Source organism: Pseudorasbora parva, chromosome 14, assembly GCF_024679245.1.
Source record: "Pseudorasbora parva isolate DD20220531a chromosome 14, ASM2467924v1, whole genome shotgun sequence".
Taxonomy (NCBI): domain Eukaryota; kingdom Metazoa; phylum Chordata; class Actinopteri; order Cypriniformes; family Gobionidae; genus Pseudorasbora; species Pseudorasbora parva.
Genome location: NC_090185.1, coordinates 29,108,039 through 29,133,850, shown reverse-complemented (window position 1 = coordinate 29,133,850; position 25,812 = coordinate 29,108,039). Strand labels below are relative to the sequence as shown.

The window sequence follows — 25,812 nt, the reverse complement described above, 5'->3', positions numbered from 1 at the left end:
TAAATGTAAATATATTATCTATTAATGAATTGGAAAATGGAAGGCTTCTTTTGGTCAAAACCAAAATAAAGGATATTAGTTTTTTTTTTTTTTATATCTATGCATCAACTATTGGTAGAGACAGAATCAAGTTTTTTGAGATGCTTAAAAATGCTCTTATCTCTATTTCACAAGAAGATTTTTTTAATTATTGGTGGAGATTTTAATTGCACTCTTGATTTCGTTCGTGATAGGAACGGAGAAGAACCACACCCCTCATCTGCTAATGTGTTAAAGGCAATAATCTCTCAGTTAGGTTTAGTAGATGTGTGGAGAGAGAAACAAAAAGTGAGACAATATAGCTGGATTAAAATGGCAGTAGGTAGAATAAGTGCTGGATAGATTTTATTTACCAAAAAAAAAGTGTAATAGAGTGATAGGTGCATATATCACACCTTGTGTTATCTCTGATCATCAGCTCATTACTATGAATGTTATTTTATCAGAAACTAAACCACAATTATTGTATTGGCGTTTGGATATTAAATTAATTCAAGATGTACATTTTATGAGAGTTTTAAATTGGTTTGGGAAAAAAAAAGAGTATGATAATCTTCTTCATTGGTGGGAAATAGGGAAAATTCGGATTAAGCTTTTCTGTCAGCAATTTATGGCACACACTTCCTGTTAAATTAAACATGAAATGGAAAAATTAGAAAACGAGACTTTAATAATTCAGTGTATGTTAATTGATCAAAATGAGGTACATTTTCAAGATGATCTTAGTCGTAAGAGACAAGAGATAAGTAATATGCATATGCTATTTGAAAAGGTGAAAAGAGCTCTTGTTAAATCTAATTTTGTTTCTTTACACAATATGGATGCTCCCAAACGTTTTTTTTTTTTTACAATCTGAACAAGAAGTGTATTCATACTAATTATATGCATGCATTATGTACACCTAATGGGACTGTTACTTCAGATCCTTTGGAAATGAAGAGACTAGCTGTTGATTTCTATGTACAATTGTATGCAAAATAGTGCACAGGAAATTTTGTCACAGATGAACTTTTTAACAATTGTGCTGTGCTGGATGAAGGAAATGCAAAGAAATGAAAGCTTTAGCATACGTCTAAATTACTACGTCACTTAATGCCTTCACTCTAATCCAATGATATTCTCATGCTCACGGTATAAAGGCTCTGTACTTACACATGTTTGAGTTCGCAGATACTGAAGTGACCACCACCAGGATGGCCCTGTCCATACCCTGCCGGGGGGTCGGCTGCGCCCCTGCCCTCGTCTTCAGGCAGGAATTGCAGATCCGAGACCCTCAGATTATGCTCTTCGGACAGGGGCCTACGCCAAATGACTCTGTACACTATCAGCTTGCTGAGCTGTTAATAAATGCACTATTGTTAATATATTTCTCCCGAGTCTTTCTGGTAGAACTTGGAAATACCTTTCAGCATTGATGGTGCCTTTCCAGATGTGTAAACTGCCAATGCCACACGCATTCATGCAACCCCATACCATCAGAGATGCAGGCTTCTGAACTGAGCGCTGATAACAACTTGGGTTGTCCTTGTGCTCTTTAGTCCGGATGACACGGCATCCCAGTTTTCCAAAAAGAACTTCAAATTTTGATTTGTCTGACAGTTTTCAGTTTTCCACTTTGCCACAGTCATTTTAAATGAGCCATGGCCCAGAGAAAATGCCTGAGATTTTGGATCATGTTTAGATATGGCTTGTTTTTTGACCTATAGAATTTTAGATTGTGATTTAGATTTAGATCACGGTGGATTGTGTTCACCGACAATGTTTTCTGGAAGTATTTCTGAGCCCATGTTGTGATTTCCATTACAGAAGCATTTCTGTATGTGATGCAGTGCCGTCTAAGGGCGTGAAGATCACAAGCATCCAGTATGGTATTGTTCCAGATTCTTTGAGGTAAGCATCACACACCCTACCATCCATGTGATGTAAAAGAAAGCATGAATTATCAGACTTGCCACCTTCTTCCATTGCTCCATGGTCCAGTTTCAACAGCCACTGCCCACTTTTGCCGCTTTTGGCAATAGACCAGAGTTTGTGAAAGTCTGTTTGCTGGGTGCCTTGGGTCAGCAATGACTTTGTGAGCCTTCCTCATCATGTGATGAAGATATCCTGTAAGGTGGGGCTGGTGCCTACATTGATTTCAGCAAGATGATTCCTTAGCTCAAGGCATATAATGTTTGGTCAAGCTAAAATGAAAAAAATGTAAAAAAAACATTATTTCAGAATCAAAATGGAGGCTAGTGCCATTGACATGCAGTTATTAGAGAGAGAGAGAGAGAGAGAGAGAGAGAGTGTGTGTGTGTGTGTGTGTGTGTGTGTGTGTGTGTGTGTGTGTGTGTGTGTGTGTGTGTGTGTGTGTGAGCCTGTTTATGTGGTTTTTGAGGACACAAATTTGTATAACTACATGGGTATTACACTGGTATTACACTATAAATGTGGTTTATGAGGACATATCAAATGTCCTCATAATTCAAATGGCCTTAAAAACATACTAAATGATGTTTTTTTGAGAAAGTAAAAATGCAGAATGTTTCCTGTGATGGGTAGGTTTAGGGGCAGGGGCAGTGTAAGGGGATAGAAAATACGGTTTGTACAGTGTAAAAACCATTACACCTATGGAGAGTCCCTGTAAACCACATAGACCAACATGTGTGTGTGTGTGTGTGTGTGTGTGTGAGTGAGTGAGTGAGTGAGTGAGTGAGTGAGTGAGTGAGTGAGTGAGTGAGTGAGTGAGAGAGAGAGAGAGAGAGAGAGAGAGAGAGAGAGAGAGAGAGAGAGAGAGAGAGAGAGAGAGAGAGAGAGAGAGAGAGAGAGAGAGAGAGAGAGAGAGAGAGAGAGAGAGAGAGAGATGTTATCACCTTGTTACTGAGAAATGCCATGTAGGCTTCAGTACCGCAACTATTAGATCGATAAAATACCATGGTCAGCTCTGATAACACATTTATGAGTCTGTATGTGGTTTGGAGAGAGAGCAGGAGAAAGAAATAGATTGTGCTGTTTATAGATAAAAGGTAATTTCATTTAAAAATGTTAATGTTCATTGTTATCCTGTTTTGATTATTTTGCTGTGGTAGGTTGCAAAGCTCTTGTGAATAACTGAAATAAAGGTTACACTTTATTTTGATAGTCCACTTTAGACATTCTGCTAACTATAAGTAACTTTGCAACTACATGTCAGCTAACTCTCAATAGAGTATAAGTAGGCTGTCAGTAGACTGGTAGGTTATGGTTAGGTGTTAGGGTTCGGGTTAGTAGAATAAGTTGAATTGTAGTTACCAATTTACTTATAGTCAGTAGAATGTCTGTTGGGGAACTGACAAAATAAAGTTTTAGTAAATATTAATCAGACAGTCTACAAATACTCTAATGACAGTTAGTTGACATGTAGTTGCAAAGTTACTTACAGTTAGTAGAATGTCTAAAGTGGATTATCAAAATAAAGTGTTACCGAAATAAATTAGTGAACTAAAAACTAATGCGATCAAAACTTGGCTGGAACTACTTCAGTCATGCAGTAATAGAAGAAAAACAACAACCGCATAAGCCCTATCCAGACGGGATTAGTTTAACATGGGGAGGTGGGGGTAAAGTAATTTTACCTCAGGACGTCTGTAATAAAATAATGGCCAATTCAACTAGGATAATATATATATATATATATATATATATATATATATATATATATATATATATATATATATATATATATATATATTAGTGGTGGTGGGCCGTTATCAGCGTTAATGTGCTGCTTTAACGTGAGACTCTTATTGGGAGATTTAAAAAATATTGCCGTTAACCTATTCTCAAAGTAGGGTTTGGAGCTGGGTCTATACTACGCAAGCTATGATTGCTTTCACTTTGATATTTTAGCGTGGATGTACCTGAAGAGGGCGAGAACGAGTCTTTTAACCTGTGTATATGCCTAGTGTGAAATTACCACCACAACAAACGTGATGTGCTAACATGGATGCTGCTATGAAGCCGCCGGGTTTACTTCAGTTTGTTTTAGAAGCTTCCCAATGGAAACCCAACAAGACTAAGGTTGTTTGCACCTTGTGCAATGCAGAATTCGTTTACTGTAGGAGTTCTTCCAGTCTCGAGTACCGCCTAAATGCACACTTTTTTGTCATTCCGATTGAAAGATTCAGGAGACTGTTTACATGAGACGTTATCTAAACCGATCTGGGGTTTACGTGTGCAGACCATACACCGCTGACTTGCAGTTGGAATCATTTTATGACATGTTGTGACAGTATGTCTTGCGCATCAGAAATGACGCTCTCCCCTCCAGCAGCTGGAATGACCGGTTGCCATAGCAACTCTCAAAGGACTTATGCGGTTTTATAAAAGCTATTTATTTGTTGTAAAGTGTAATAATCATCTAAGAAATATTCATTCTTCTGTCAGGTGCAGTTGAAGTAAAAAGTGCCTCGGACAAACGCTGTCAAGATGAGAAAGTGTAGCCAGGCTATGTCTGTGTCATTATTAGAACATTATCTTCATAACTTCTTACGGAATAAAAAGTTAACCACTCAGAAAAATGTACTTTCCTGTCTTGTCAACATTATTTATAGCCTGGTGTGAGCGGCACATGGCGCGCACTCTTCAGTAGTGAAGGAGGCGCACGCTGTATATCGCGTCACATCAATGCACACTCAAAAGTTATCTGGTCGCTTACATGACGAATTTTTTAGTTTGATCGGTCCATGAAAAGGTTTATCCCACCCCTCTCAAACCGATTACAATTTAATTAGCTTTGGCCGTTTTTATTCCAATTGAGGTGTTTGTATTTGGACTGATTATATGTGTGTGTGTGTGTGTGTGTGTGTGTGTGTGTGTGTGTGTGTGTTAAATAAACCAGTTAAGTCCAGTCTAACGATTCTGATTGGATTGTGTTGGTTATAGACACTTACCTTGAGCTGTGTTGTGCCTCAAAAAAGTGCTTTCGATCTTCTTTTTGCTTTAAATGATTTGCGGAAAATACTGGAGGTTTGCCACAGGGTTGTCCCACTACCTACAACGCAACCGAATGTTTCTTTAACCGCTTCAGCACGCGCTTCTCCAGCGATTGCAAAGGGAGCGTTCTTTGATCGCTTTCTTCATAGAATTCAAAATCATGTTTTATTGTGTATAACTTTAGACAGGTTCAGGTTTTTGGAACTCTCTCTCTGTTTTTCAGTCGCCTTTGGCCGTTCACTCACCGGTTGTTGTTTCAGCATATAGGCTAGTAGTCAGTCACCGTATGTAAACAAGACCGACTCATTTCAAATTAAAACTCCTTAAATTATATTAACGTCTGCTATATAACATATATATAAATAACCATCTAATTAATTACAGCTCCGTGAAAATAAACTATTAGGCCTATCTCCGCGAGACGTGCAGAGTTAAATGCAGAGATAAAAACAGCGCTCTAGCTGTCATCAGCATTTCATAGACCGACACAAACATTATTCATAATTTTGATACAGTGCGAGACTGACTTTGTAAGAAAAATAAACAAACCCATGAAAACATTATAGCTATTACAATTTGTGCATATTCCAGAGAATATTAACTATTGTTGCTACAGTTTTAAAAGGTGTATGTGTTTAATAGTCTATTAAACGCACAAACCTTTTTAAAACTGTAGTTTAAAATAAATGCTTCTCCATTTGAAAACACTAGACTTTGTAAATGTATTTTGCCTGTTGATAATATGGCTGTTTTTATAAATAAAATGGTTAAAAACGTTAAAGGTTAAAAAAAAGACTTTGCACAGTATTTTGTTTTTTTACAAAAAAAGTTCTCTGGAGTGACAACTCATGCGTCCATGTCTGGCAATCCAATGGATGAGTCTGTAATGAGTACGGCAATATTGTGTATCTGTGTTTCTTTATAAATCAATATTTGCAAACAAATCTATTCCACTGGATGCCAAACATGCTTGTACATTTATGTGAAAAATAAATTCACATAAATGAATCAAAATCAATCAAAAGAGTAAACTCAACTATAATAGGTTTACCTAGACTACTTAATTAAACCTTTAAGTATATATTGATCAAAAGATTGGCCAAAAAGACTAATGGTCAAAAAAAGACTTTTCTCAGAGTAAGTCAAGCATACTTAAGTGTAATTTAGTGGTCAGAAGTAGGTCTACATAAAAAGTAGACTGAAAGTTTACTCACATATTTGTAGTTTAAAATAAATATACTAATAGCACACTGCTATTTTTTTTTTTTATAAAGGGGGATGCATACATGCTCAATTCTTTTTATCTAAAGCATATTTAGTCTGAATGTAAGACCAGAAGGCTTAACAGGAACTGTATCTTTTTATCACTGTTCTGTTCACACCGCAATAAGAAAAAAAAGATAGATATGACATTCTGACAGTTGTGGTTGGTGTTCATGAATTAAGGAACAGCAAGAATTTAAATCGCCTAAAACGTGAATTTTTTACATCCCACATCCAAACTATACTAATAGTTAATAATTTTAATATTAATATTACTAATATTAACTACACTTATATTGTCATTCAATACTAATCAGAAGGACATCATGCTTTGAGGGCAACAAACTGTTATACTTTTACTTGTTCAAAAATTTTCTGATCAGGAAACAGTGGCAAAAGAAGAATGTGAATCTCTATTGCAATTTCTTGCTATAAGAAAAAACAGAAGGGATTCAATACATTTCTAATGCATAAAAAGGCCAAGTACCTTATATTGGCCCTCATTTATCAATCTTGCGTAAAAACGGGCGTATATGTTGCCGTAAGATTATGCTTACACTCCTCTCACAACCTGATTTATGAAGCTGTGCGCACCTCTGCAATTCAGGTGTACGCAATACCTGCCCTTGATAAATCCCGCGGCTGAAAACGATCGTCATTAGAATAACACACCCCTATATATTCAAGTCTCCGCCTCCCCCACGCCCTCATTTTACGCCATGGACACACGGAAGACGGCAAAGAAGTGAAACTTCTCCGACGTGGAGATCGGGCGCGCTCAATCATCTCACTAATCCACTAGTCAGGGCACTGATTAGGACATAAGTCAATGGGCTGACTCCCTGATCAGTGTCCTGACTACTGAACTAGTGAGATGATTGAGACGCGCCCATCAAGACATTTACCAGGGATGTGGGAAAAAGCAAAATTGTTTTATTTGGGAGTTTAAAGAGTGGGATTAAAGGCACCCAAAAAAAAAAAAAAAAAAATATGGACCCAAATTACGAGTAGGGCCTACTGTTAATAGTGTGGAGGTTGAGAAGCGCATTCCAGCAGTTTAAAGCTGTTTGGATGATAAATTAGACCTACCTCACAGTGCATTATTTTACAGCACATGTTTTGAAACAATTAGCATTTAATTTCGTATCACAGCACATGTATTGGGGTGTACGATATGATGATGTGATGTGGAGTAGCCTCCATTTATTCACATTAATAATTGCATGACAGTTTGTAAGATTCTTTTTATTATATTATTATGATTTTTATTATTAACAACGCTTAGTGTTATTTAGAAGAAAAATGTCGTTATTATTTATTTTATTAATATTTAAAGAATAAGAAAGTAATTTTTATTATTTTGTCAGTCTGAATTATTCAGTCCCAGTCTGTGCGCAGCTGCCGTACAGGCTCACAACTGGAGGAATACATGCCTCAAATGCTTTGGTAGCCTATAGTCACACAAATTAAACATTGACGTCTACGCTGCACAAAAATAAACACTGAAGTGTATAATTACAATGTTGTTGTTGTTGTTTTTTACAGTGGGTCATAATATAGCATATATTTGTCAGTGCGTTTTGTGGTGTTAGGAATTGTTTTTCTGCACATTTTCGCACTAACTCAAACGTGCGTACACCACCTCCTGAGCTGGCGTAGGATTTGAGCGTGCCGTACGCCAACGTCCATATTGATAAATCTCAAAGTCACTGTGGGTTTAGGTGTATGCAAGGTGTACGCTGGAAATTTGGTGTATGCACTTTTGATAAATGAGGGCCATTGAGTCTATGTCCTACATTTTTAGCTATGTGTAGCAACAACAAAAAAGGACAATAAAAAATTATTTGTAAATTCATTGTCATTGTGGTTGCTATACACAGCGAAATATAGTGTAGGAAATACATGTTTTAAGTGCCCCTGCAATGCTATTTTAAAGTTTCTCATTTTGTTTTGAAGGTCTTCTACAACGTCTACATGCATCCAAGGTCAACACTTAAATTTTCTCATAATACATATTGCACGTCACCTCATTTCGCATAGAGTCTGAAACAGTTTGTTTGAAGATTCAATCTCTCTTAACTTCTACCCGTGAGCCTGCTCTGCTATGACTGGTCAGACGGCCTGGTCTGTTGTGATTGGTCTATTGTCGGAAATGAAAACAACCTATTATCAGAATATCAACTCTGGAGGCTTTTTCAGCAGTTTTGCTCAAAAATGAACAGTAAAGCATTATAGTGGCACTTTAAGAGGCACTTAACAATAAATATGCAAGAAAATTCACCTTAGAGGTTAGGGCTTTTGTACTAACCTCACAAACAGCAGTATAACCAACCCCATGCTGGATTTGCAGACATATTGAGATTAAAACAATGCTGTGCCTTCACACTTATGTGTGTAAAACATGTTTCTATATGTGATAGTATTGCATTGTTACACATCGTTTTAATTTTGTGTAGCTTACTTGTCTAACAGAACATACCTTTAGCACGCTGCACTCAGACGTGTAAGTTATGGGTCAGGGCTCACAAAGTCCAACTACCCGGGGCTGTGTTTTCCAGACTGGCTACCAAAACGTAAGCCTGTTGGCAGGCCAGTGAATCTCAAATAGTGAAATAATGTTCCTTTCTTGATCTGCACTGTTCACTCTCTCTTGGGTTCATTCATGTTTATATGTTTGTTCATGATTATATCCACCGATCTGGCGGGCCATGTAACACAAAAATAATATTCATATCAATCGTGGGTGGATAAGAAATAAATCATTGTGTATGTTTGATAAAGATGTTTACAAGCCCTGTGAGAGAATCATTCCGGTTGCCGCTTTCAAAACAACCCCTCCCTCATGTGAACTGAAAGGGGAGCAGAAGCTCATTAAATATGCAAATCTTATCCAATCGTAGCTGTGGGCGTTTACTTCTAGGTCTCCAGTGTGTCACACCCATCAAAACCCAGCATTAGAAAAAGAGCCTCAAAATGTCTCGGTTACGTATGTAACCCTCGTTCCCTGAAGGAGGGATTGGAGATGTACATCAGAACTTGACCGACGAATTGGGATCTGACTTTAGAGACCAACCCTACTTCGAGTGTTTAAAAACGAGCCAATTAAATTTGGCAGCGCTTTTTCTGCTGAGGACCCGACTAGTGACTCGGACTCCTAGCGGAAGCACAGCGCCTGGCGACGGGATGTACATCTCCGTTCCCTCCTTCAGGGAACGAGGGTTACATACGTAACCAAGACGTTCCCTTTCAGTCGGTCACGTTTGACGTACGTCGGAACTTTGACCAACGAATTGGGATCCCTATTGAAAACGCCAGGAGGCTGGCCCTTCCAGCGTCCTGCTTGAGCGCACTGTACCGTCTAGTATGGTACGGAAGTCAGGGCTCCAAGCAGGGAAGACATTCACTGCTGTTTCTGCAAGACCCACTCAGTATGACTATTGGATAACACTGGGAAAGCGTGCCTGTCTCGGGCGATGGAACGCTGCGGAGCCACGGTCCACGGAGGGCATAGTGGTGAAATACACATAAGGACTAATCTGACAGGGTAGTGCAACATATGGCAGTCTCTGGTGTGGTTCCACCCTAATTGTAGGAGGGAAAGAACACGCCCAGAGACGACGGAGCAGGCTCTGTCCAGGGAAAGACACGGGGCTAGCCGGTTAGGGTAGGTGGTACCGTGGAAGAAAACACATACAGTATGGGGTTGCTGTGAGGGAACCGCTACATATGGAACCCAGCCTACATCCACGTTCCACAAGCATACGGATGCAGGCCTAGCATCAGACGGTCTGCCACGTCTGACACCGTAGGGGTGACGGAGGAGCTCACAGGGTTAGCCGTTTCCGGGAACACAACTGGAGACAATAGACACACGTATCCGGCCCAGAGGGCTGTAGTGGCGTTTGCAAGCTGACACTAGAACGGGCACTTAGCGCTACTGGCCACTAGGGGCGAGGATGCGGGAAGATACCGGCTCTACATGGAGGCTATAAAATCTAGCGAACATGTTAGGTGTCGCCCAGCCCGCAGCTCTACATATGTCTGTCAGTGAGGTGCCTTGAGCCAGCGCCCAGGAAGAAGCAACACTCCTAGTGGAGTGTGCTCTTACCCCGAACGGGCAAGGCATGTCTTGGGACTGGTAAGCCAAGACTATAGCATCCACTATCCAGTGGGCTAACCTCTGCTTGGAGACTTTCCCTTCTGCTGGCCTCCGTAACAGACGAAGAGTTGCTCTGAGGTCCGAAAGCTTTGAGTCTGGTCAACGTAAGCGTGAAGAGCGCGGACCGGACACAAAAAAGCTAGGGCTGGGTCTGCCTCCTCCGAGGGCAGCGCTTGCAGGTTCACTACCTGGTCCCGGAAGGGAGTGGTAGGAACCTTGGGCACCTATCCGGGCTGGGGTCTCAGGACAACGTGAGAGTTACCGGGCCACGAATTCTAGGCACGATTCGCTGACCGAAAGTGGGTACAGGTCCCCTACCCTCTTGATAGAGGCCAATGCAGTCAGGAGCACTGTCTTCATTGACAAGATTTTAGGCTCACATGACTCCAAAGGCTCGAAGGGAGGGCTCTGAAGTACCCTGAGCACTACAGCTAAATCCCAAGTGGGTATCGAGTTTGGGTGAGGAGGATTTAGTCTCCTCGCACCTCTGAGGAACCTGACGACTAGGTCGTGCTTTCCCACGGACTTACCTTCAACTGCATCGTGGTACGCCGCTATTGCGGCGGCGTATACTTTGGTATACTTTTAAGGTGGAGGGAGACAGCCTTCGCTCCAGCCAATCTTGCAGGAAGGAAAGCACAACACTAATCGAACACCTTCGGGGGTTCCACTACAGAGCATAAAGGCGCCTCGTAGAGGGGGCTCTAGCTGAAGTGATGGTTGATGGTTGAGCGCACCTGGGACATGAATGGCCCGAAGCGACCTCAGCTGCTTCTGACTCCACAGGAGGAGTTGGCAGGCGAGTTGGAACAAACGACGGGAGCATAGACCACCCTTGTGGTTTACCCACCCACGGTTGATGTACGCAACAGTCGTGGTGCTGTCCGTACAGACCAGTACATGCTTTCCATGTAGCGGCCCCTTGAGGTGGCGGAGTGTCAAGTGTACTGCCAGTAACTCGAGGCAATTGATATGCCAATGCAATTGTGGCCCCATCCACAGACCTGCAACTGCATGCCCGTTGTACGTGGCCCCCCAGCCCGTGGTGGAGGCATCCGTGAACAGCACAGAATGCCTGGATACTTGTTCTAGAGGCACTCCGTTCCCAGAGGCCATTGAGCCAGCGTTGAAGCGGTCTCATATCAAGCAATCCAAGCGCCGTTACCGCGACTGCAGATGCCATATGCCCCAGGAGCCTCTGAAATAAATTCAGTGGGACCGCTGCCCTGCCCTTGAACAAATTCAAGTAGTTCAACACTGACTGGACTCTGTGAGGTGCGCAGTCTGGTTGACCGAGTCCAGCTCCACACCGAGGTAAGAGATCCTCTGTGTGGGACAGAGTTTGCTCTTCTCTCGGTTTACCCGAAGGCCCAACAGGCTGAGGTGACTGAGCACCATGTCCCTGTGTTCGCACAACTGTTCCCTCGAGTATCAGACAATTGTCGAGGTAGTTGAGGATGCGAACGGCGCGTTCTCTGAGCGGAACCATGGCTGCCTCTGTGACCTTCGTAAAGATGCAAGGCGACAGGGACAACTGGTATGCCTTCCCCTCGAACACAAAGCGCAGGACGGTCTGTGTCGAGGGAGAATAGAGACATGGAACTATGCGTCCTTCAGGTTGATCGCTGCAAACCAACCTGCCCCCTTTCTTGGGCACAATGAAGTAGGGGCTGTAGAACCCCGTCTTCATATCGGCTGGAGGAACTGGCTCGATCGTGTCCTTCGCCAGTAGGACCTCGATCTCTGACATCAAGACATGAGCATCGCTGCTTCGCACAGAGGTGAAGAGGATACCCTTGTACTTGGGCAGCCGGCGAGCGAACTGAATCGCGTAGCCGAGTCTGATGGTATGGATGATCCAGCGAGACGGCCTGGGGAGACCTAGCCAGGCTCCCAGGAACCGAGCAAGCAGCACCACAGACGTGGCCAGGGTGGGGCAGCAAAGTGAAGTGCTCTGGGCCGACTCGAGAGGCCCGGAGGTGGTCCAAAGTGTTGCGCGAGCACTCCTGGTTTGGACAGAGGGTGGGTGAGAAGGCCCGGGGGCGTCCTCGAAGCCCACTCTGCTGCCCACTGCCCGGAGGCAGGGAAGCGGAGTATTCAGCCCCGATTTGGGAGGCCCGGGGGCGGCCCGGAGTGTTGACTGAGTATTCCAGTGTGCGGCTGGGTGGAGGCTGCAGCGGGTCACCGGGGCAGGATGTTCTTGATGGCCTCTGTCTGCATCTTGGCCACCGAGAACTGCTGGGCAAACTACTGGAGGACCGCTAGATCCAGGCATAGGCGCCGATTTATGTTTTCCTCCATGGGTGCTCATGTGCGCACGCGCCCTTTAAAAAAAGATGTAAAAAAAGTAGTCAAACATTTTTTGCATTTCAGAACCTTAGGAAATGGACAGAGGCCGACACGAACACACACACCTATTTAATTGATAATAAAGCCGTTAAGTAGCATATCTTTCGAATCAGGACAGCGCCACTTCTCACAAATACATACAGGTTTGGAGATGAAAAGTTTTACTGAGATGTAACCACGATGTAACAGCTTCCTGGGAAATTAAGAATCAATGTCACACAAGTCCACCGAGTAAAATTGGTGGATAGGATATTGGAGCAGGCGACTGACAGCGACACATAGCACCAACTTCAATGTTTAATTTTAAATGAATGTAGCCTAGTGGCAGTCTGGCACACATGGGTGCTCGGTATTTTCCCAGAAACACACGGTTTGAATGACATCTTGAAAAAGACGCAGGGTCAAACCGTGTTGCTCTTTTGTGAATGGAAACTGCTCTTTTAGTGTGCTGAAGCACTCAGGGAGATGACCGCGGCTGCACACAGTCCATTCAGTGCAAGCCTGTGTGAGCTCTCAATGTGTATGTTTCAACGGCCACCGAACCAACAAGCTCTTTAATGTTTGGGGAAAACGCCCACCAAACCAATAAGCTCTTTTAGTTTCACTTTTGTTACAGTGAAGCGATCACTTGCTGGTGCGCCGTATCACCCGCACTGGCAGTTTCTCTCACAAGACTCGATTCTCCACACTCTTCGTAGACACAGCAACAATACTGTTCGGCTCCAAAGTAGAAATCACTGATCTACCATTCCATGTCCTATTTATACCCGCACTGTGGGGCGGAGCATGGAATGCGTGGACCGCATGCCAAATTTCATTGGCTCGTTTTTACACACGCGAAGTAGTAATTGTCTCTAAAGTCAGATCCCAATTTGTCGGTCAAAGTGCAGGCTGTAAATTAAAGTGGCTCTTGTTCCCCTCTTGTTTCATGTAGTTATAGGGTAAGTATGGATGTGCGAGCTTTAATTTAAAGTGGCTCTTGTTCCCCTCTTATTTCATGTAGTTACGGGGTAAGTATGAGTATGCGGGCTGTAAATTAAAGTGGCTCTTGTTCCCCTCGTTTCATGTAGTTACGGGGTAAGTATGGATGTGCGGGCTGTAAATTAAAGTTGCTCTTGTTCCCCTCTTGTTTCATTTAATTACAGGGTAAATCTCTGATATTTAAAACTCATTTGGGTTTCTAAGAGTTAAGGCATCAAACAGCACATACAGCAATAACTACAGTAATCCATACAATCCCAATGGATGAATCAATTTCTTCTGAAGTTAAACGATATGTTTTTGTAAGAAAAATAACAATATATCGCATCCGACCAGCAGTTATCTGCGTGTGCATGGGAGGGTTGAGTTCACGCTTGACGTAACTTGAAGCGTCAAGCGTGAAAAACGACAGCATCAGACATCCACATGACCAGAGTTTTTTGGCGCACGCACGTCACGCTTGATGCTTCAAGTTACGTCAAGCGTGAAATCAACCCTCGCATGCACACGCAGATAACTGCTGGTCGGATACAATATATTGTTATTTTTCTTACAAACACTTATTGTTTAACTTCAGAAGACATTGATGCATCCATTGGGATAGTATGGATTACTGTAGTTATTGCTGTATTTGCTGTTTGATGCCTAACTCTTAGAAACCCAATTGAGTTTTAATTAGCAGAGATTATTTATTTATCTATGTTCATCTGAGGAAATAAAGTCGTTGGCTGTTACATCTCGGATTGCATGAGGGTAAAAGACGAGTAAACGGTGAGGACATTTCTGCGCGCACTGTATTTTCAGTGTAACAGTTACTGAATACTAGCTAGACATGTGGGATCCTTCTTAAGATTCATCTCTGGCAAGGAAGAAAAAGAAGAGGAACATGAGGAGGGTGAAGCAAATGAATGTGTTCTAAATCTGTTTTTTTTAAGTTTTTTTTTTTTTTTTTTTAAATAAAGGTTTCTGAGTGATATCAGATCGTATTTGTGTTTTTATTGTACTTACCCTGTAATTACATGAAACAAGAGGGAAACAAGAGCCACTTTAATTTACAGCCTGCACATTCATACTTAACCTGTAATTACACGGATAATTACCCCTTAATTAAAAAATACTTACAGTATAATTACCCCTTAATTAAAGAATACTTACAGTATAATTACCCCTTAATTAAAAAAATACTTGCAGTATAATTACCCCTTAATTAAAGAATACTTACAGTATAATTACCCCTTAATTAAAAAAATACTTACAGTATAATTACCCCTTAATTAAAAAAATACTTGCAGTATAATTACCCCTTAATTAAAAAATACTTACAGTATAATTAACCCTTAATTAAAGAATACTTACAGTATAATTACCCCTTAATTAAAAAATACTTACAGTATAATTACCCCTTAATTAAAAAATACTTACAGTATAATTAACCCTTAATTAAAGAATACTTACAGTATAATTACCCCTTAATCAAAAAATACTTACAGTATAATTTCCCCTTAATTAAAGAATACTTGCAGTATAATTACCCCTTAATTAAAAAATACTTACAGTATAATTACCCCTTAATTAAAAAATACTTACAGTATAATTACCCCTTAATTAAAAAATACTTGCAGTATAATTACCCCTTAATTAAAAAATACTTACAGTATAATTACCCCTTATTAAAAAATACTTACAGTATAATTACCCCTTAATTAAAGAATACTTACAGTATAATTACACCTTAATTAAAAAATACTTACAGTATAATTACACCTTAATTAAAAAAATACTTACAGTATAATTACCCTTTAATTAAAAAAATACTTACAGTATAAATAATTTGTAAATTTTCCTGCAAGTTACCCCTTTATTCCCCCAATATTACATATTGTTCCCATATACTTACTTTATAGTACCAATATAATTACCGAAAGTTATGCTGTAAATTCAGTTTAATTATGCAGTACTTTCCGGGCCGTAATCTAAAGCGTTACCCTTTTCTTTCAACAAAAATATCTTCATTTGTGCTGAAGATGAATGTAGGTCTTACGGGTGTCGAATGACATTAGGCTCAGACAGGCCTTCATTGGGTGCGTTTACATGCACGTTCTTAAGCCGTTTATGCGTAACAAGCTGACAATGAACATGGTCATGTAAATGCGGTAACCCGTTTTCTTTTATCGGAGTAACGTCATAAACAGCGTAAGCATAAACCGGTTAGGGACAGGTAGTTTTTTGTCTCTTACCTCGATTTCGCACTGCATGTAAACGCATTAACCTGCTTTCTGGCGGCTTATTGAAGTGCGCATGCGCGATAGGTGACAAAAACGCAAACTTAGATCAGATTTAAATGCATCCAGACAGAGCGAGCTAGTGTTTTACATGAAATAAGGACATATATCACAAACGCAGACTGTTTTATGACCCAGAACATTGTAAAGATGTGTTCTCTTCTAATGCTATAGAAGTAGAAGTGGTTCAGTTAAAACGCTGTATCTGTAACTGCATAAGGGATAATATGAGCCGTAAATCTCCAGCTGACTCGGTACACGCTTTATTTAACATCACAACTGACGTAACATTTGAAAAACATTTGAGTCAGATATACGGACATTATTTTGGACGTCACTACATGGAAATAACCTGGTTTATCAATAAAGTCATGTAAACGCGGTTTACTTGCATTGTCAGTTTACTGGTTTGCATGTAAACGCACCCGTTGACACCAATGTAATTTCCTCTCTCAAGGCCCATAAAAAGCACTAAAGATGTCATTACAAAGCCCATCTTATTACAGTGGCTCTACAATCATATTACAGTGGCTCTACAATCATTTTATGAAGTGACGAGAATAGTTTCTGTGCGCAAAAATACAACTAAATAACGACCTATAGTGATGTGTCGATTTCAAAACAAAGCTTCGAACCATTATGAATCGGTGAATTGATTCATGAATCGGATCGCCAATGTCATGTGATTTCAGCAGTTTGGCGGCTTGACAAGCGATTAGAATCATGAATCGATACGCTTATTATTCACAGCCGTTCAAAACTTTGTTTTATTTATAAAAAGTGTATGTGTGGACTAGGCCTCAGTCAGCCCGTAAATAAATGTGCCAATAAAACATGTCTACTGATGCACTAATACATGGATGCAAAATCAAAATTTTTGTATTGTATCTCTTTTGTTTTTTTTTTTTGGGGGGGGGGGGGGGTTGTATAATGGACACGCTACTGAATCCTGTTCTCACTGTAGTCATGATGCCATTGTTCAGTAGGCTATTTTATATTTACTTAAGACATTATCCACCAATTCTGACACCACCACTCCTTAATTCTGACCACACCACTCCACAAGGACTACAATACCCAGAATCCTTTGCTTCCCACCATCTTCTTCCACACTGGCTCTCATTTTACCTCAGTAGTTTATCATCACCTTATAAGTGTATGTATAGTATATCCAAATCCACATTCATTTGGAAACATTTAAAATAGTGTTTTCATTTCAAAATGTTCTCCATCCAAGTTTTTTATACGCACTAAAATATTAGAAAATGCAAAAATATTCTTAGTATGATGTGTAAAATGCAATAAAAATGATGATACAAAGAGACCAAAAATAGTTACATTTTCAATGTACTTTTCTCACACAATCATTTTGTCAACTAAATATCTCACTACTTACTAGTGTGTGTGTGTGTTTAGGTTGCACTCAAGTAGTTGTACAATTTCGCTAGTACATTTTCTGTCATCCTTGTAGAAATATAATAGGAAATGGAATATTGTACTGGTATAATATATAAGCAGATATTTATCAGTACAATATGCATCACATGACTAAACTATTGGGTTAGGATTGTTATTCCAAACAAATAGATACATGAAAAGTAATACAATTCACAAATGTATTAATATCCATAAATACATTTAAAGAGTTTCACAAAAATTAATACAATTCACAAACAATTAAAATTAGATTTGCAAAAGTAAAAAAAACAATTACAAATGTGTTTCATGTCAAAACACAACTCTGCCTGGCATTCATTTGTGAATCGCTGTTTGTGCATTTCACAATTTCACACTAACAAATAATCAGAGAGAGTAAAAAGTATGTGTATTTGACGTCCTGTCGGAGGGGAGCGCTCAGAACCCAGTGGTTAGGAGCCTATATTTAGGCCTCATCTCGTACTGATTGGATAGACAGTTTGAATGTATTCCTCCCAGAGGTGGAAAGAGTAACAAAATATTCTACTCAAGTAAAAGTACTGTTACTTCAATGAAATTTTACTTAAGTACAAGTAAAATTACTGGTCTAAAAATTTACTCAAGTAAAAGTAAAAAGTAGCTCATTTAAAATGTACTCAAAGTAAAAGTTACTTAGTTACTTTTTTTACAGTGGGGGTGGGGGAGTCTCCCCTGTAGGGTTGTGACAGAATGAGATTTTCACGATATGACAACTATCTCACAAAACATCAATTAAACATTTACTGTACCTATTATTAAATGATGGTAATTATAAGTAGTTAAAATTATGTTAAATTAATGAAGATTGGTCTTTTTTTATTTGGTTGAACAAATGCTTTATTATAACAAACTTAAAACCATTTGTTTATTTTGTTTATCAAAATTTCAATAAAACATGTCTAATAAACTAAATTCAATAAATTATTATGAATTAGATTAACAACTTTTTATCATTAATTCGTTAATGTTTAAGAATAACAGAGTCCATATGTATGGAGAGAAAACAGTATCTAAACCTTCCACAAATGCACGCGAGAGATCCACATGCGCACGCACCAATTCACAAATGCACGCGAGAGATCCACACACACAAAGCAATCCACAAATGCACGCGAGAGATCCACACACACATTTAATTATGTGTAAATTACACACCTGTAATTTAATGCACAGTAAATCACAAGTCTTTTGCATTGGTGTTCTTCTTAGAATGCCCCTGAATATGCGCTTTTGTACCTGTGGAATGTTTTGAGACTGTCGTTCCGTGGCCTTGATTCACAAATGCACAGAAGCCTGTCCGTATCTGTCCCAAAGATGCGATACAGTGTTCTTCCTCCAGAGGGCGCTTACTGGCCTTCGAACTGAATCTTCCAAAGGGCTAAATTCATTTTGTTTTCTGACTTGGTGAGACAACTGAAGTCTAAACATTTTTCACTTAATATCTTATACATAAATACAAATATAGAAAACAAACCTTTTTTATTCTTCAACATGAGATCAGAAAATATATAGCCTATTAAAAAAAAAAATTCGGATAACAGGATAGCTTTTAAGTCTTTAAAATGATTTCTGTAACTGTTGGTCATTACTAGGCTAAGTACTATCGCAAGTGCTGTGCCAAGTGTGAGACTGAACAGGGCAGGCACGTGCAGAGGGGGGAGCTTTGGGTGCTCGAGCCCTAGCCCTTTTTCAAAATAAATCAAAAGTGCCCCTCTCAGACAAATATCAATGATAATATTTTTGGTCAATAAAACAAAATACATTTGACTTATAATAACATGACAATGTGTACAATATTAACAAATGGCTCAAAAGTCAGAAAATGTCTGTTTATTTTTTCTTATCAGTCGGTCTAAGTGTTGCCATAGTGCGTTGCTATGGGTTGCATGCGATTTACTGGCTGATTTTCCACAGCTAAAACGCTTAACGTGAAAAACGCTTAACGTGGCTTAATGCACTAAGACTGTTAAAAACACACCAAACTCAGGAAATATCATAGCCCAGAATATGAACGCAAGGCGTTTTATTACACGTTAAACGTTTTTCTCCCATAGAAAACCATTATAAGAAAATGCTTAACGTGGCTTAATGTACTAAGACAGTGTTAAAAACACACCAAACACCAAAAGGAAATATCATATTAATACTGTCTTAGTGCATTAAGCCACGTAAGCGTTTCCATGCGTTCATATTCTGGCGTTTCCATGCGTTCATATTCTAATACAGAAATCATTTTAAAGACTTAAAAGCTATCCTGTTATCCGAATGTTTTTTTTTAATAGGCTATATATTTTCTGATCTCATGTTGAAGAATAAAAAAGGTTTGTTTTCTATATTTGTATTTATGTATAAGATATTAAGTGAAAAATGTTTAGACTTCAGTTGTCTCACCAAGTCAGAAAACAAAATGAATTAAAGCTGCGAGCAGCGATGACGGGCCCAAGCCGGTGGCACCGCCACCCCGGTGGCATCAGCTTAACTGTGCACAGCAGGCCAATAGGCATTTAATATGGGAAAAAATAAATAAAAGGACTATGTCAAAGTCATTTGAATTCACCTCATTAACTGCAGCAACTGGTGCTGCTATGACCAGGAACCACAACAGTCACATCTCTGAGATCAATTACATTTTATTCATTAATTTTATGTCAGGTGATGTCAAATGTCAATTTCAAAATGAGTGCAAAACACTGTCCAAATGCTGAAGTTGTATTATCCTTACACTTCTCTTAAAAATAAATTAAGCCAAATCACAGAGACCGCAACAATGATTTTAATATCAGTGTCAGGTAAGAGTAATATGCATGCATATAATTTATGGAAGTTTATTATAAACAGCCACTTTTATAAAATCATGTGAAATTAACTTTTTTTATCCATTTGAATTCTATCAATAAATAATTAGTTTAAAGAGGTGTCATACGTGATCTTTGTAAACACAGCACATGACCTTCTTTAAAGCCCATGTTATAGAAAACAATTAAAAGTATTAGGATATCACTTTCAATTATGTGCAAATATATTTTTTGCAGCTCAAAATTTTGTAAGTTCAGAAGACCAGTATTTAATTAAAGATATAATATATGTTTTTGTTTTTTACTTATTTTTCACAATAAAGTGATAGATATTTGTGATAGCCTATGATATGAAAGGGTTAAATTATGAAAAAAAACAAGAGACAAGGTGACACACACACAGAGTGAGAGAGACCCCCTCCACACACACACACACACACACACACACACACACACACACACACACACATAGTGATCCTAAGAGAGGGAGAGTGAGGGGGGAGGGGGAATGACAGACACAAAATCTAAACAGTGAGAGAACATTGTTTTTATTTCACTGTCTGAAAACGGTTTTGCAATAACAACAATAGTTTTATCTTCAAAACAGTGTTCCCTAGGACATATCCAACCTGGTTACTAAATAAGGCTACACTTCCACCTTCTGGTTATTCTATATACCGGTAGCTCATTGGTTATCATTTTTGTCCTTAAACATTAATCTTCTCATTTTTAAGTTACACACACCAATTACTTTTTGTTGAAAAAGACAATTAAATGTGTTTTTTCCTTTGTTAGTAATTTTTTTTATTTATATTTATATGTTTTATTAATAATTATTTGTATTAACACAATTATTTAACTAATTATATAAAACAATATTGTCAATGCCCTACAAATAAACTGGTTTTATACATTTATTTTTTTATTCAAACCCAGAATAATATGTTTAATCCTTTAATGCAGGCCAAAGCACAGCATTGAGAGGTAATCTTTTTAGACAGAAGATTGGCTCACACACACACACACACACACACACACACACACACACACACACACACACACACACACACACACACACACACACACACACACACACACACACACACACTCATGTCTGGTTCACTATCTTTCTGGGGACTCATAGACGTAATGGTTTTTATGCTGTACAAACCATATATTCTGTCCTCCTGCCCCAACCCCTAAACCTACCCATTTCACAAAACTTTCTGCATTTTTACATTTTCAAAAGAACTCATTCTGTATGATTTATAAGCTTTTGTACCCATTGGGACCTCAATTTAGGCCCCTACAGTGACGTTTCCCCATGAGTCTGTGTGCATTCAGGTTGAAGTCCCCACCAGGCTAGAACAACACACACACACACACACACACACACACACACACACACACACACACACACACACACACAGTAGTAATGCTGAAGTATGCTGCAGGCAACTCAAATCAGCTCAGCCCATCCCCCCATCCACAACACCCCCCTTCACCCCCCCACCCCACACACACACACACACACACACACACATACACACACACTCATGTCTAGTTCACTATCTTTTTGGGGACTCACCATAGACGTAATGGTTTTTATGCTGTACAAACCATATATTCTGTCCTCCTACACTGCTCCTACCCCTAAACCTACCCATCACACAACTTTCTGCATTTTCACATTTTCAAAATAACTCATTCTGTCTGATTTATAAGCTTTTGTACCCATTGGGACGTCCCCATGAGTCTGTGTGCATTCAGGTTGAAGTCCCCACCAGGTTAGAAAACCATTCACACACACACACACACAGAGGTAAGGTTTTTTGCTTGAAAACTTATACAATATTGCCCTCTTCTGGACATTTAAGGGAGAGCATGTGTTGAGAAAAAAAAAAAAAAAAAAACACAGTGTGATATATAGAATAACCAGCAGGTGGGAGTATAGCCTTATTTATGAACCAGGCACTTGTGTTCTTATTTTGTGTTTTTTAGGCTTTTGCTACGGGACCACCGTTTGAGATATCCAATAACCGTTCGCATTTTAGCATCTTCTGTATATTTACTTCATGTTGTCCGAGTTTGGAGGAGATTGAATGAATCGCTTTTGAGGAGAGGGTAAAAACTCAGAGCTCGCTTTGCCACTTCTTGTTATCTTCCAACAAAATTATCTGACTTCCTGTTGGTCAGAGCTAATGACTGTAAATTAGAAAGTTGTCCGGCTCGAAATGTACAATATATATACCGAGTTTGGTGAATGCAGATAAAACTAACCCCCCACTTTGGACAAAAGTGACACTTCCTGCTGCCAGTTGGTGGCGCTATAACTTTGACTCACAAAAGTCATATCCATGTGATCGGCCTCTTACAACGAACACACAGCTGAAGTTTCATCAAAATGAATTAATGTATGCAAAAGTTATAACACACTTCCTGTTTCCTTTTTCTCGCCATAAATTCGTCTCCTCGCCACGGCCAAACCGTTTGAGATATCAAAAAGTTGCTCGCAATTTAGCATCCTCAGTGTCTTGACTTCATACTGACCGAGTTTGGTGCTGATCGGGTCAATCGTCTAGGAGGAGTATCGCAAATTCCAGAGCATGCGTTTTCCGAACAACCCATAATAGCTCACTTCCTGTTGGGCTGACGCATAACTTAGAGCACGAAAGTTGTTCGGCCCGATGAGCTCTATATGTGTACCGAGTTTCATATATATACGTGGAAGTTGGTTTGATTTATAGACCCTGTTTTCAGACCCCACTTTAGGGGGCGCTGTCGAGCCCCCCTGCCACGCCCGGGTCCCAGCCTCAGCCCGGCCCTGATGGCCGCGCATTCTGACGCGTGTGCAAAGTTTCAAGAGTTTTCGAGCATGGGAAGAGCCCCAAAAATGCCCAAATAGTCGCGTAAAAAAATAATAATAATAAATAATAATAATAATAATAACAAATAATCCTTAGAAGAACAATAGGGCTCTGCGCCCTTTCAGGGCTTGGGCCCTAATTTAGCCCTTTGGAAGATTCAGTTCGAAGGCCAGTAAGCGCCCTCTGGAGGAAGAACACTGTATCGCATCTTTGGGACAGATACGGACAGGCTTCTGTGCATTTGTGAATCAAGGCCACGGAACGACAGTCTCAAAACATTCCACAGGTACAAAAGCGCATATTCAGGGGCATTCTAAGAAGAACACCAATGCAAAAGACTTGTGATTTACTGTGCATTAAATTACAGGTGTGTAATTTACACATAATTAAATGTGTGTGTGGATCTCTCGCGTGCATTTGTGGATTGCTTTGTGTGTGTGGATCTCTCGCGTGCATTTGTGAATTGGTGCGTGCGCATGTGGATCTCTCGCGTGCATTTGTGAATTGGTGCGCGCGCATGTGGATCTCTCGCGTGCATTTGTGACTTGGTGCGCGCGCATGTGGATCTCTCGCGTGCATTTGTGGATTGGTAAACGCGAATGTGGATCTCTCACGTACATTTGTGGAAGGTTTAGATACTGTTTTCTCTCCATACATATGTAGTAGACGGAACAGCTCATTCACAGAGAGAGAACAAGCAGATCATATATTCATATAGCATTCAATGTGTAACGAGTAGAAATATAGTGTGGCCCCTTTAAGAGCTGCGCGCGCTCCCTGAAAACGAGTTCTGCATCTTGTGTATGTGCGCACTGAGTTTTGAGCTCCCATGTGTGGGGATTATTCTCTGTTTTTCTGTTGCTAACAGTCAGTTATTTTGTTTTATTGAGTAATGCTGTGGACGGAAATGGAGTTTGTGATGAGAGTTCAGCGGGAAATAAAGCGCGATCTGTTTGACGTCAATCGCCTCCGTGTTTGCATCCACTATATTAAGTGAGCTATCCGCATTTTTCACCCGGACACAAGCGTAACAAATGTTGTGCTTTAATGTTCACTGACCATGTCGCGATTTGATTTATTTCTAAGGCCTACAGCTCTACATTCGAGTTTTTCGTTCATCCACCAGTTTGCGTGTATTACACCAAATCTACGTTATAATGTAAAGTTAATGTTCATGACTGGATTCCGGGATTCCCTCTGCGTCACAGAAATCAATCGGCCTAAGTTAGAAACATACCTTTATTTGCACAAAGGGATGTGTGCCCGAACATGTTCTATGTGTTTCTTCATTTGCATCCACCTTTTGTGCAAATTTGATATCCTCCAGGACAACACCATGTTATTTTTTTTTCTATATCCAAAGTATTTCCACACTAGCCAGGAGTTCACGACAGCGTTTTGCTTTCACCTTGGTCTGCGTCACTGACGTCTGTCTTGTTCGTCTCTATCTGATATTTGCGCGCATGTTCTCTCCCGCGCCCCGCGCCCTCTATTCAATATTAGTCATTTCCGGATAGCGTTTTTTTCCCCTCCACTCTTTGCATTAATGATTTATTTTTACTCAGTAACGGATGTGGTTTAAAATGTAGCGAAGTACAATACTTTAATCAAAATGTACTTAAGTAAAAGTAAAATTACAGATTTTTAAAACTACTTAAAAAAGTAGAAGTACACAGAAAAACTACTCAATTACAGTAACGCGAGTAAATGTAATGCGTTACTTTCCACCTCTGATTCCTCCCAAACTTTGTTAAACATCATTTGTAGATCACTGCACACATTGTGGATTTTGAAACACTTCTAACATCAAGACGTGCAGACAAATCCATAAGGACGGCCACATTGTGCTGCCCAATCGTAGCACGTTCTCGCTCAGGGCTGGAACAGATTGATTTTGACACGATGATTAACTGTCAGGAAACAGCTGGCCGCTCTACTTCTGATCTATAATCTGTTTATTGGAATAATGCAACAATTCTAACCCCATACTAAACATATGACTTTGTTTTCAGATACCTATGTTTTCACAGTGCACAACATGAAAAATTCATCCACTTAGGAGAACATCTTCAGAAATGATTTTTTTACAAGACCAAAGTCTCATCTCGATGTGGATGAAAGTCCAAAACATACAGACAAATATCCATTTTCAAATGTATCTTAATTAGTGTATACAGCCTCAGTGCATTGTCAGTAATAACGTTCAATCTAAAACATGTGCACTGGGTTTCTTTTTTTTTTTGTTATTTTTTTGTTGAATATTGACATATTGAAAAGGAAATGTATCTATAGAATTGGACTGATGAGTTTCAACGTACGCTTTATGAGAAAACATTTACTTTAGTGTAAATCTTACAACTTGTAACATGCACATGATCCAAACACTGTTTCATTCACACGGTTTATTGGGACTTCAACATGATTATCCACAAAAAAATACACAAAAAGAACACTCCACTAAATTTATCTGAGAATACTGAAGTCAGTTTTAATTCAGAGGCTTGAAGCAGCAAAATTGTACATTCTCATGAAGCTCATTTTCATGGACGGACATAACTATAGATCTCCGACTGGAGTAGAGCAGAGAAGTAAAGATTTAGTGAAGATTCAGTCTGCACAACTCTTTATTGGCAAATCTATATTCTATAGCGGTACACATTTATGCA

General features: G+C 39.6%; 1 protein-coding gene across 1 annotated transcript in view; it reads right to left on the bottom strand.

The window, feature by feature from the left end:
- The window catches only part of LOC137040512 (sodium channel subunit beta-4-like), a 503,850-nt gene that overhangs the window by 175,412 nt on the left and 302,626 nt on the right, over positions 1 to 25,812 (bottom strand). The gene's annotated exons all lie outside the window — the stretch shown is intronic.